Below are 11,599 nucleotides of genomic sequence, written 5' to 3' on the forward strand. Positions count from 1 at the left end.
TCGACCTATACTACTCATCTAATCAGCGTATCCTATAACTAAAAAGATCATCTCTACTTGACTCTAAGTAGACTATTCTCTATCTGTTAAACCTAGCACTTGCTCCTACAGTACTTATTACCTTGATACGGCACTCTTATAGGTAGCACCCCAAAAAGGCAACCCCCATTTCTCGGTCACCCACATCCCCGGAATCTTTTTAAAGTTTTTGTCTATCCTTCTAGCATGTCGAGGGATCAGTTGCTAGTGTCATCTCCTGCTCAGCTGGTGAACCTGGGAATATTGAGGCAATGTTACAATTGCCTCATGTACACAGACAACCCTCTCCTCCTCCCACAAAACACAAATACATGCGAGAGATGCAACTATACGGCCAAACTGGAGGCTGAGCTCTCTCAACATAGGACTGGCAAGACCAGTCAGGAGGGAAGGTTACCACACACACTATAGACCCAGTCTCACATAGTACCATTACAACCTCAAATCATACACATAAACACACAAAGACATACTCGGAGGCTCTGATCAAAATCTACCAAAACAGCAGAGGCCACCAAAGCAGACACCCAAAAACCACCACCTCAGAACACAACACCTGCAACACATAGACCTCACAGTCAGAGTGTCAAACAGTCACAGCCCTTAAGGCCAAACACAATGCCAGACACACTAGTCATTGGTGACTCCATAGTCAGACACACTGATGTCCCGCTCACCAGACTGAGTAAGGAGAAGGTCACAGTAAGCTGTCTGTCGGGCGCTAGAATCCGCCACATAACGCAAGCACTCAGGTCTCTCAACAGCAGGTACAAATATGACTCAGTCATTGTCCACGCTGGTGTAAACGACCTGAGACGCACCTCCTTGGACTACATGAAAAGAGACATTGAGGAGCTCTCTGATTATGTAGCCCAGGCAGGTATGACCCTGACCTTGAGCAGTATCCTACCTTCACCAAGAATGATGCCACAATACAGAGATAAGATGATCAGCTTTAACAATTGGCTTAAACACTGGTGTCATTCAAAGGGGATCCAGTATCTGTCTGCCTGGGATGACATGCTGGACAAGCCACGCTGTTTCAGGGACGGCTTGCACCTGTCACCCTGGGATTCGGATATTGGCAAAGGCTCTTGCCACCCCATAGTGCCTTTTTAGGCAAGGCTCAAATTCTAAACCTACCACCCTAGAACACAAAAAGGAAATAAACTAAGGGTAATGCTGCTCAATGCCAGAAGTCTAAATCTCAAAATGCACGCGAGGCCCTTCTCAGTATGGAGAACATCGATGTCTGTGCTGTGACAGAAACCTGGTTCAAGGCTCCTGAGAGCACTCCAGCTATCAGGTTTTACCTCATATCATGCGTTCCGCCCCAAAATCAGGAAAATACCAAGAAAGGAGGGGGGGTATCCATATTCATCAAGGACACCCACACCTCAAGACTGGTGGCAGCGCATGATGCATCGGAGACCATCCAGGTGCAATTAACCGTAGGCAAGACTGCTCTGCAAATAGTAGCATGTTACAGGCCACCCTCACAAACTCAGGAACCTCACATGGCCTTCCTGAAAACACTAGAGGGGATAAATGTATCACCAAACACCATCATACTAGGTGACTTCAATTACCCAAATATAGACTGGGAACACTACTCAAGCCCAAACACCCTAGCCCAAAAGTTCCTGGAATTCATAAACTCAAATGCCATGGAACAACTAGTCACCATCCCACAAGAGGAGATAACATACTCGATCTCATCATCACGAACATGGGAGCACAATGTTCAACACCGGAAGTATACCCTCACTGGTGAGATCAGATCACAAACTAATCTCGCTGGAGGTCCTCATCCCACCCCACCTGAAATAAAAAGACCACAGTAAAGAACTTCCCAAAAGCGGACTTTACCCTTCTAAAGACTAGGGTGGTCTCCTTTAAGGCCCCGAGCGGAAAACAGTACTCAAGCCGCTGAATCACTTACAAATGCCTTCTACCAGCACCTGCAGGACTGCATGGATAAGGCAATCCCAAGCAAAACAAAGACTCTTTGTACCAAAGGCAAGCGTCCAGTCTGGTGGACCCCAGCCATAAACAAACTCTACAACAAAAGGAGGAAGCTACTACAAGATAGAGCAAAATCCTTAAAAGGTAAGACACCCTTGATCACTATAAGTAAAAACTAAGAGCTCTCATAAAATCATCCAAAGCAAATTTCGAGAGAAAAATAGCTAAAGACTCAAAAGACAATCATAAGGCCTTCTTTAGCTATGTTAGAAACCTAGGAGGAAACTCCCAGATATGCTCAGAACTAGTTCAAAATGATGTGAAGATTACTGATCCTACAGACATTGCCAACATACTGGCTGACAGGTTCAGTGCAAACTTCTCCCCTCCCCAAAAGGAGAGATATCTATACCAAATGATTGCAGCCCCCAAACATCTCCAGCGCCCAAGTGAGAACTGCTCTCTCCAAAGCAAAAACACAGCATCCATGGGACCTGATGGTGTCCCCGGCTGTGTGCTCCACGAACTCAATGAGGAATTAAACCCACAGCTAGGACAGCTGTTTAATCAAAGTCTTACCTCTGGATCAGGAGTGGCGCACTGCAACTGTGGTTCCACTTCACAAAGGCGGCGCCTCCACCGACCCTGGTAATTACCGGCCCATTAGCTTGACAAGCCTTATCTGCAAAGCCATGGAGAGGATCATAATGGACCTCATAAATAAAGACATTGGGAATTTGCAGACTTTGGATCCAACCCAGTTTGGCTTTGTCAAAGGCAGATCATGCCTTTTAAACTTGGTTGACTTTTTCGAAACAGTCACCAAAGCCATTGATGAAGGAAAGGCAGTCCATACAGCCTACCTCGATCTGGCTAAGGCCTTCGATACAATACCCCACTCGGGTATCATTGAAAAACTCATCAGCTTAAATGTTAACCCATACATCACAAGATGGGTTGCAAACTGGCTGAGTGACAGAACCCACAGGGTCAGAGTTGCTGGCGCCATGTCAGACTCAAAGCCTGTCACAAGTGGTGTCCCACAGGGCTCAGTCCTGGGCCCACTCTTGTTTGGCATCTACTTTTCTGAAGTACAAGCAAACACAGGAGGGTTATGGCTGACAAAGTTTGCAGATGACTGCAAACTGGGCGCCATAGTAGAAAACACATCTGACACAGATATCCTTCAGAAGGGTCTCACAGAAACGGATAACTGGTGCCAGAGCCACGGCCTAAAGTTAAATGCCAAAAAATGCATAGTCATACCCTTGAAAACAAGGTTACCCCTAGCTACCAATTAGGAGGCAATCCACTGAGCACAGAAGAAGTTATCAGGGACCTGGGGACCCAGGTTGATAGTAGTCTGTCATTCGACACCCATGTAGCTAAAGTAGTTAGGAAGACCTTCTACATTGCCCACCTTATCATGAAGGGATTCTCATCTAGATCAAGGGAGGTTATAGTCTCCCTTTACTCATCACTCATCAGACCAATGATTGAGTACAATGCCCCATTTGGAATGTATCTGACCCGACACTTGCAGCAGCTGGAGAGGCCACAAAAGTTCCTCACCAAAAGGATAAAGGGTCTCAAAAATCTATCCTATGCTGCCCGACTGAAAGAACTCCAGCTCTATTCAGTTGCTCAGAGGTGACCTTTGCCTAACATACAAGGCCATGTCAAACCCAGATTTGATGAATATGCTTCACCTCAAAAATCTAGATCCATCAGAGCCACAAGGGCGGAGACTTAAACCTCGACACGGCTATTAATAGGACGTGCTGGAGGGATAGATTCATCACCCAAAGACTCCCTATGCTGTGGAACAGAATCCCGGTACATGTGAGGCAGAGCACCTCGCTGGCCTTGTTCAAGAGAAATCTTGACCAATGGATGGGAGATCGCAGATATACCCCAGGGATTACCTCAGTGTCACTGCTCGACAGAGGCACAGCAAAATAATGGGTATAGTTCCCCATACTAAAGGGGTGGCGTAAGCCACAAAACGATGGGCTAGGCTTGTAAATGCCCTCGGGCAGATAGCCTAGTATGAACCTATGAATAGCATGATAACATGGTAAACGTATGAAAGTACCTAAATACCTAAATAAGTCAGGCATGTTCTCTCAGGAGAGTACCACACAGAGTTCTTATTTTCTTTTGTATTTTCTGTTTACCAGAAAGCACACTTTACACAGAAGTGCCAACTTTCATGTGTGACCCAGGAGACTAATATGGGAAAGACTGGTAGAGCAGTACAAAAAAGTACTATATAAGATAACACATAATTAACAGTATAATTAGGCAAATACAGATGTATCTAAGGAAGTGCTAAGACAAGATGCATGTGACTTCAAGAGCATTATGGGAGAATTTTCCTGCAGTACAAAGCATTACTAGAAAAGAAAACATTATTCTTAAAACAACCTGTAAGTACATCTCATTAAGCATAGAACACCTGTTACAGGTAGGCAGCATTAACCCTGCAAGGGAAAGCATAAATAAGCAGTAAACAGTGTAGCTCAGCTTAACAGAGAAGAGAAGCAATATACAGGGCAAACAAAGACCAAGTCGGGCGAGTGACAAGATACAGGGCAAACAAAGACCAAGTCGGGCGAGTGACAAGATACAGGGCAAACAAAGACCAAGTCGGGCGAGTGACAAGATACAGGGCAAACAAAGACCAAGTCGGGCGGTGACAAGATACAGGGCAAACAAAGACCAAGTCGGGCGGTGACAAGATACAGGGCAAACAAAGACCAAGTCGGTGACAAGATACAGGGCAAACAAAGACCAAGTCGGGCGAGTGACAAGATACAGGGCAAACAAAGACCAAGTCGGGCGAGTGACAAGATACAGGGCAAACAAAGACCAAGTCGGGCGAGTGACAAGATACAGGGCAAACAAAGACCAAGTCGGGCGGTGACAAGATACAGGGCAAACAAAGACCAAGTTGGGCGAGTGACAAGATACAGGGCAAACAAAGACCAAGTCGGGCGAGTGACAAGATACAGGGCAAACAAAGACCAAGTCGGGCGAGTGACAAGAGGAGAAGAACGCAGAATAAAATCAAGAAGATGACAGGGGCAGTGACTTAAAAAGGACTAAATGCATAGTATTAAGCAAAATAATCCAGAAAGGTAAACAAGATGAGAAAAGAAGGAGGGCAATATAAGAAAAAAAGATAAAATAAAAGGAAGAGAGAAAGAGATGGGGAGGCAAGAGATAATACATGAAACAGAAAGATGGGTATAGAAGATGACAATTAATATTAATAAATGATAATAAGACCTATTTCATGAAAGCTGGGACTGGCAGCTGTTATACTTATCAGCAAGGTAATATTTTATAGATATTAAGAGAGGTATGCAGGGAAAGGGATCGACTTGTATAGAGAACAAATAAATTGTAAAGGAGGATGAAGCAGCATGGGATGGCACTATGGCTAGAGTTTGCCACTGGGGCTGAGATAACAAGTAGTGAGTTAAAAATAACTCCAAGACCATAGATATACAACGTTCAATTAATGAAGGCAAATGGATAAATAAATAGGCAGAACGAAGAACATTGGAACATTGAATGTAAATAGCCAGCTGAGACAGGGTGCAAAACACATCCATATGTTATGATAGGTATAGCCTGTGTAAGTACTGCATATTACTGTAGGTCATTATCCACCCACTATATAAAGACAGGAGTCAGAGGGAACTGCAATCAGGAAAAGTGACAGGTCTCCTCAGGCAACAGCAATCCTAGTTAACAGGGCAAGATGGCACACAGAAGTCTAGCCTTTGTACAGTTAGTGAAAGGTGTAATCTAGTGAATGGTCAAGGGTAAAACTAAAATATGTGAAAGTTAGTTAATTGCTAGGTGTCAGGACATTTCAGTAAAAATAGATTCACAAGACAAAATGCATCAGTGACAGGGAGGTTAAAGGGAGCAAATGTGTTCCTCCCTGGCAGGGTATGCAGCAGCTGACGCTAAATAGTCACCCACCTGCTGCAATTATCTAAACTGGGAAGGGCAAGTGGAGAGACAGACTGGGGTGAGATGTGGTGGGGATGAAAATAAATTGTAAGAGCTCATAACAACTTTTAAAGTTCTTATTGAAAATAAAAGCCACTTGATTTACATATATAGCTGGCACTTACAGACCTCAAGAAGGAGACCTGTTAGTTACAAGATCCCAACTATAGTACCCAGACTATGTATGACTATACCTACTGCCTATTATAACCTACTACACCCTCAGGTACCTTAAGTGCTGTGACTGTCAGTTGTAGAAGGGACTTCCATGGAATCACCACCCTACATCTGCAGTCACTGTTCTGCAGCTAAAACGTCAAATGCCTTTTACTAGTCTAGGTCTCTCCTTTAGTAGGTTATGATTAACTTAAAACAAGGGACGTGTGTGTGTGTGTGTGTGTGTGTGTGTGTGTGTGTGTGTGTGTGTGTGTGTGTGTGTGTGTGTGTGTGTGTGTGTGTGTGTGTGCATGTGTGCATGTATGTGTGTCTGTCTGTGTCTGTGCATGTGTATTTTTCAGAAAGTTTGTTCCAGCACTGACTCCATTAACATATCTGCATGTTTATATTACTTTTGCAAGTTGGTCTGTCCCTGCAGTGAACACAAATCCATGTCATGATATATGCTACTGTAACATTTTCAGAGAAGGTTTTAGCCAAATGAGTAGTGGTCCTTCCACTATTACCAGGGCACTGATGTCCTTTACTACTAATGGACAAAATATTGGTCTAATCTGTTTGAGGTAAAGCCTCAGGTTATGAGGCCTTATCTTCTGTGCTACTTGAGGTGCAATCTCAGGTGAAGAAATGCAGTGAGGTGAAATCTGAAATGATGAGACCCCAGGCCTTCTCAGATGATGAGGCCCAGGGACTTCTTTTTATTCACAGCTCTGACTTCTACTAGTTAGACAGCTATAGCATTTTTTGGAATACTAAGTTACTAAATTAAGTTTTGTTTCTTACTTGTATGTCTCTTGATGTTGTACTTATATGATAGGGTATCAAAGAGTTTGAGCCTAATGTTCAAGGACACTGCATTTTCCTACACTGAATTTCATGCCACCTTTTGACTGCATTTAACTCATTCTACAGCTGCTGTCTGTTTTGGGGCCAATCACTAGTCTTACCTGGATGCAAACAATGAAGTGAATTGAGCTGCAATGATACCCTTTATAATACCTGAAACAAAAACCTTAAAGAAACATGGATTTAGAACTGGTGCATGGGAAACTATACATCAGAGACCCAATACTTGGATAGGGCCTTCTGAGTGTGCCCGGTCAACATTATTTTACATCCACTTATAGCATTTAGGACCTTTAGCCAATGCTAGTTTTACCCTCACAGCAAGATTTTCTCCAGTTTGATTCACGGCTGGAGCACTTTCTGTGTGGAGTCTGCGTGTCCTCCCTGCTGTAAAGTGAGTTTTAAAGACATGCAGGTAGGTGCATGTGTGCATGTGTGTGCCTTCTATGAAGGTTGGGTGTCGGGCTGGCAACTCAACACCATAAAAACACCACTGCCAATCAATCTGTGGACCAGGTGATCTGCTGTGGCGACCCCTAACCAGGAAAAGACAAAAAAAAAGGACTCGTGAACATGCAGCAGAAGCAAATATTTTGCACAGATTCAGGTAGACATCACCTACTGCTCCTTCCTTACTTAAGCTCCCAAGAGCTCTTTGTAAAGCTGCTATGTATGATTTTCCACTTCCAGGCACATTCTGCATTGTGCTGTACAGTTTATTTATTTATTTTTGCTGAAAGTGAATTCCTACAAATTGCAGCTGACACCCTAGCCTACCCAGTATCCATCTTGATTAATTGATCTCTATCAGAATGCTACGTCCCTACACTATGGAAAATATCACACATCATTCCCCTTCACAAAGGTGGCCCCTCCACAGAACTAACCAACTACCACCCCATAGCGATTCTATCTCCACTCTCCAAAATACTAGAGAGATGCATTCACTCTCAAATCTCAGACTACCTCCTTACTAACAACCTCCTTTCTAATACTCAACATGGTTTCCGACCAAACCATAGCACCACCACCACTGCCTTACTCTCTTTTGCTAACACTATCCTTCACCATAAAAACAATGGCCATCTCTCCTCTGCTACTTTCCTAGACCTATTTAAAGCATTTGATATGGTCCCACACAAACAACTCCTCTCTGTACTCAATAACCTATCCTTTTCTCAATCAGTCACCAACTGGTTTCAAAGTTACCTGTCTGACCACCAGCAATCTGTTGTATGGCAAAATGACATATCTCCCCAACTACCTATCTCTATTGGTGTTCACCAAGGAGCCATCCTTGGACCCCTACTCTTCTCTATTTTCATCAATAATCTAGCCTCTGCCACTCATACAATATGCAGATTACTCAACTATCATCCGCTCCGCCCAGTCCCTACCCGAACTGCAAAAGGTCACACAGCATGCCTTTTCCTCTGTTGAAACTTGGCTATTTAACATCACAGCAAAAGACAACACCAATATCCACCCAACAGATCACACCAAATTGCTAGGAGTTGAAATAGACAACAATCTCAAATTTGACATTCACATATCCTTGACCGTAAACAAAGTCCACCAAAAATTAGGAGCCTTATACAGAAATAAGCAACTCCTCACCAAAGCAGCTAGGATTTCAGTTGCAAATTCGCACCATATCTCCACCCTACGTTATACCTCTCCAATATATACCAACCTAAGGCAATGCGATCTAAATAAACTTGAAACCTGCTACAACAAAATCGCCAAATTTGCCACTGGGGCATCCTACCACAGTCACCACTGTCTCTTATTTACTGAACTAGGCTGGCTAGAACTCCCTCACCTCCTTCAATGGTATCAACTCACACTCACCCACAAACTGGTTAACTATCCTCTAAAGGTCCCATCCCTCCAGAATCTGTTCCAACCCTATCTCACCACCAGACCACTACGATCCAGCAACAAAAATCAATTACAGGTTACTAGAGCCAATAACACTGCTGGAGAAGCACTATTCTCCAGCGCTATAGCCAAATTATGGAACACCCTCCCCCCACAATAACCTCTCTACCATCATGCACCCACTTCAAAGCTTTACTTAAAGCGTACCTAAAAACATGCTGGCTATGTCCTTGTAACTCTCCCCTCTAACTTTTCCCACTCCACCTACCCTCTACCTCTCTTCCACCCCACAAACTACCTTTGATTACAGCAAGCTCTGATACTTCCATGCCTATCTACTTATTATATGACAATAACTTTATTGTAACAATTGTTAATATCTGCTATGACTTAGTGGATAGAACAGATGCTAGTTATCTACTGAATGTACTATGTTGTTCATCTGTAACTATGTTTGTAATATTTTAATTGCTAGGATTCTTCATCTGTAACTATGTCTGTAATATTTTAATTTGTGGAGCTTTTCTCCCTGGGCCTCCGCTGAAAATGGACCTGCGTCCAGTCGGACATTCCCGGTCAACAAATGTAAATAAATAAATTAAATAAATAATATACAATCCTCCTGTTAAGGATGGAAAGCCATTAATGTTGCTGCTACTGTATCTACTAAAGTTAATCTGGTGGGCCTGTAATTTTATTTATTTATTTAGTTAACATTTGTTTACTGGGAAAGTCCGACTTGGAATAAAGTCAATTTTCAGTGGAGGCCCGGGGAGAAATGCTCCAGATGCATTTTGGGGCCAAAGTTACACTCCTCTTGTGATAATGGATGTTTTTGTCCCTTTATTGGAGATCACTTCTGTGGTGGTGCAGCGGTAGCATTGTTGCCTCACAGCATGAGGTTCTCCCATTCGATTCTTGGCTGGAGTGCGGGGAGTGCCTTCTGTGTGGAGTCTGCATGTCCTCCCCATGGTTGGGTGGGCATTCAAAAGACATGCGTAAATGGATGTGCCTTAGTTGAAGGTTGAACGTCGAGCTGGCACCTCGGCGTTCGTGAAAATCTACTGCCAATCATTAGCAGATCGGAGTTCCGCTCTGGCAAGCCCTAACCAGGAAAAGCTGAAAGACAACAACAACAACAACACTGGAGATCACTTACACTTTCTGTGATAGACTGACAAGAAAAAGTGAATCAGGATGAGATAATTTGTTTGATGACTATTGAGTACAGTTTGGTCCCTGTTTCCCCTCAGATATTTTACTCTGAAGTTCTGCAGGCACAGAATTCCAATGTACAAAAAAAGCATACCTTCATGAAGCTAGGGTAACAATTTGTCTCACAGAGTCAAGTAAAAACAAAAACTTGTACTGCTGCAGAATCCTTTCCATAAGGATGACATTCACAAGGAATAGTTCACTGCTGGAGCTCACAGTGCTTTAATCCAGCCAAATAACTAAATCAATTCTTATTGGTCGGACTTTAACTAAATCAATTCTTATTGGTCGTACTTTCACACAGGTTACATAATAAGACCACCAGAATTTACCTAAAGATGGACTTGCAACAAAAATTTAAAATAAGTTTCATACTGCAGGCGTTAAAAACTGGCTTCTGTCAAGCCATCTCCAGTAATTGTCAGCCTTGTCCCACCCCCCTAGCATCACTCCATCACTTAAACTGGTATGCAATGTGTTGGTTCTACAAATGCCTAATAGTGCTTTCCTTACTGATTCATGATCACAATACCAGTAGATTGCCAAGCACCCAATATTACTGCTGCACAGATTAAAACAGCACTGTCCAAGGCCAAGAATACAGCTTCTATGGGACCTGACAATATCCCTGGCTGTGTTCTATATGAACTACAAAGTGAACTGGCACCTCACCTGTGTGCCCTGTTCAATCACAGCCTCACCTCAAGCTTTGTCCCTAACGAATGGTGCACTGCTACAATCATCCCTCTCCACAAAGGAGGAGCGACTACAGACCCTGGGAACTATCGCCCCATTAGTCTGACGAGTCTGATATGCAAAGCTATGGAACGCATCATCATGGACCTAATAAATAAGGCTATAGGGAATCTCCAAACTCTGTATCCCACACAGTTTTGTTTTGTGAAGGGTAGATCATGCCTGCTCAACTTGGTTGACTTTTTTGAGTCAGTCACCAGAGCTGTGGATGAAGGCAAGGTAGTTCATACAGCCTACCTTGATCTGGCCAAGGCTTTTGATACCATTCCCCACTTAGGAATCATAGAAAAACTCACTAAGCTTGGCATCAATCCCTATATCACTAGGTGGGTTGCAAACTGGCTCACAGATAGAACCCACAGTGTGAAAGTAGCTGACTCCAAGTTAGACTGCCGACTAGTCACGAGTGGAGTCCCACAGGGTTCGGTCCTGGGTCCTCTCCTGTTTAGTATCTACTGCTCTGAAGTCCAGGCCAAAACGAAGGGACTCTGGCTGACAAAGTTTGCAGACAATTGCAAGTTGGGAGCTATTATTAACTCCCTAAGTGATGCTGACATCCTACAGAATGGCCTCACTGAGACCACCGCCTGGTGTCAAAACCATGGCCTTAAGCGCAATGCCAAAAAAATGTGTCATCATCCCCTTTGTGAAAAACCCAGTTCCCATTTATTACCACATTGATGGTAGTCCACTG

The sequence above is a fragment of the Protopterus annectens genome, chromosome 5.part1 (assembly GCF_019279795.1).
Source record: "Protopterus annectens isolate FY-2018-M chromosome 5.part1, PAN1.0, whole genome shotgun sequence".
NCBI lineage: Eukaryota > Metazoa > Chordata > Ceratodontiformes > Protopteridae > Protopterus > Protopterus annectens.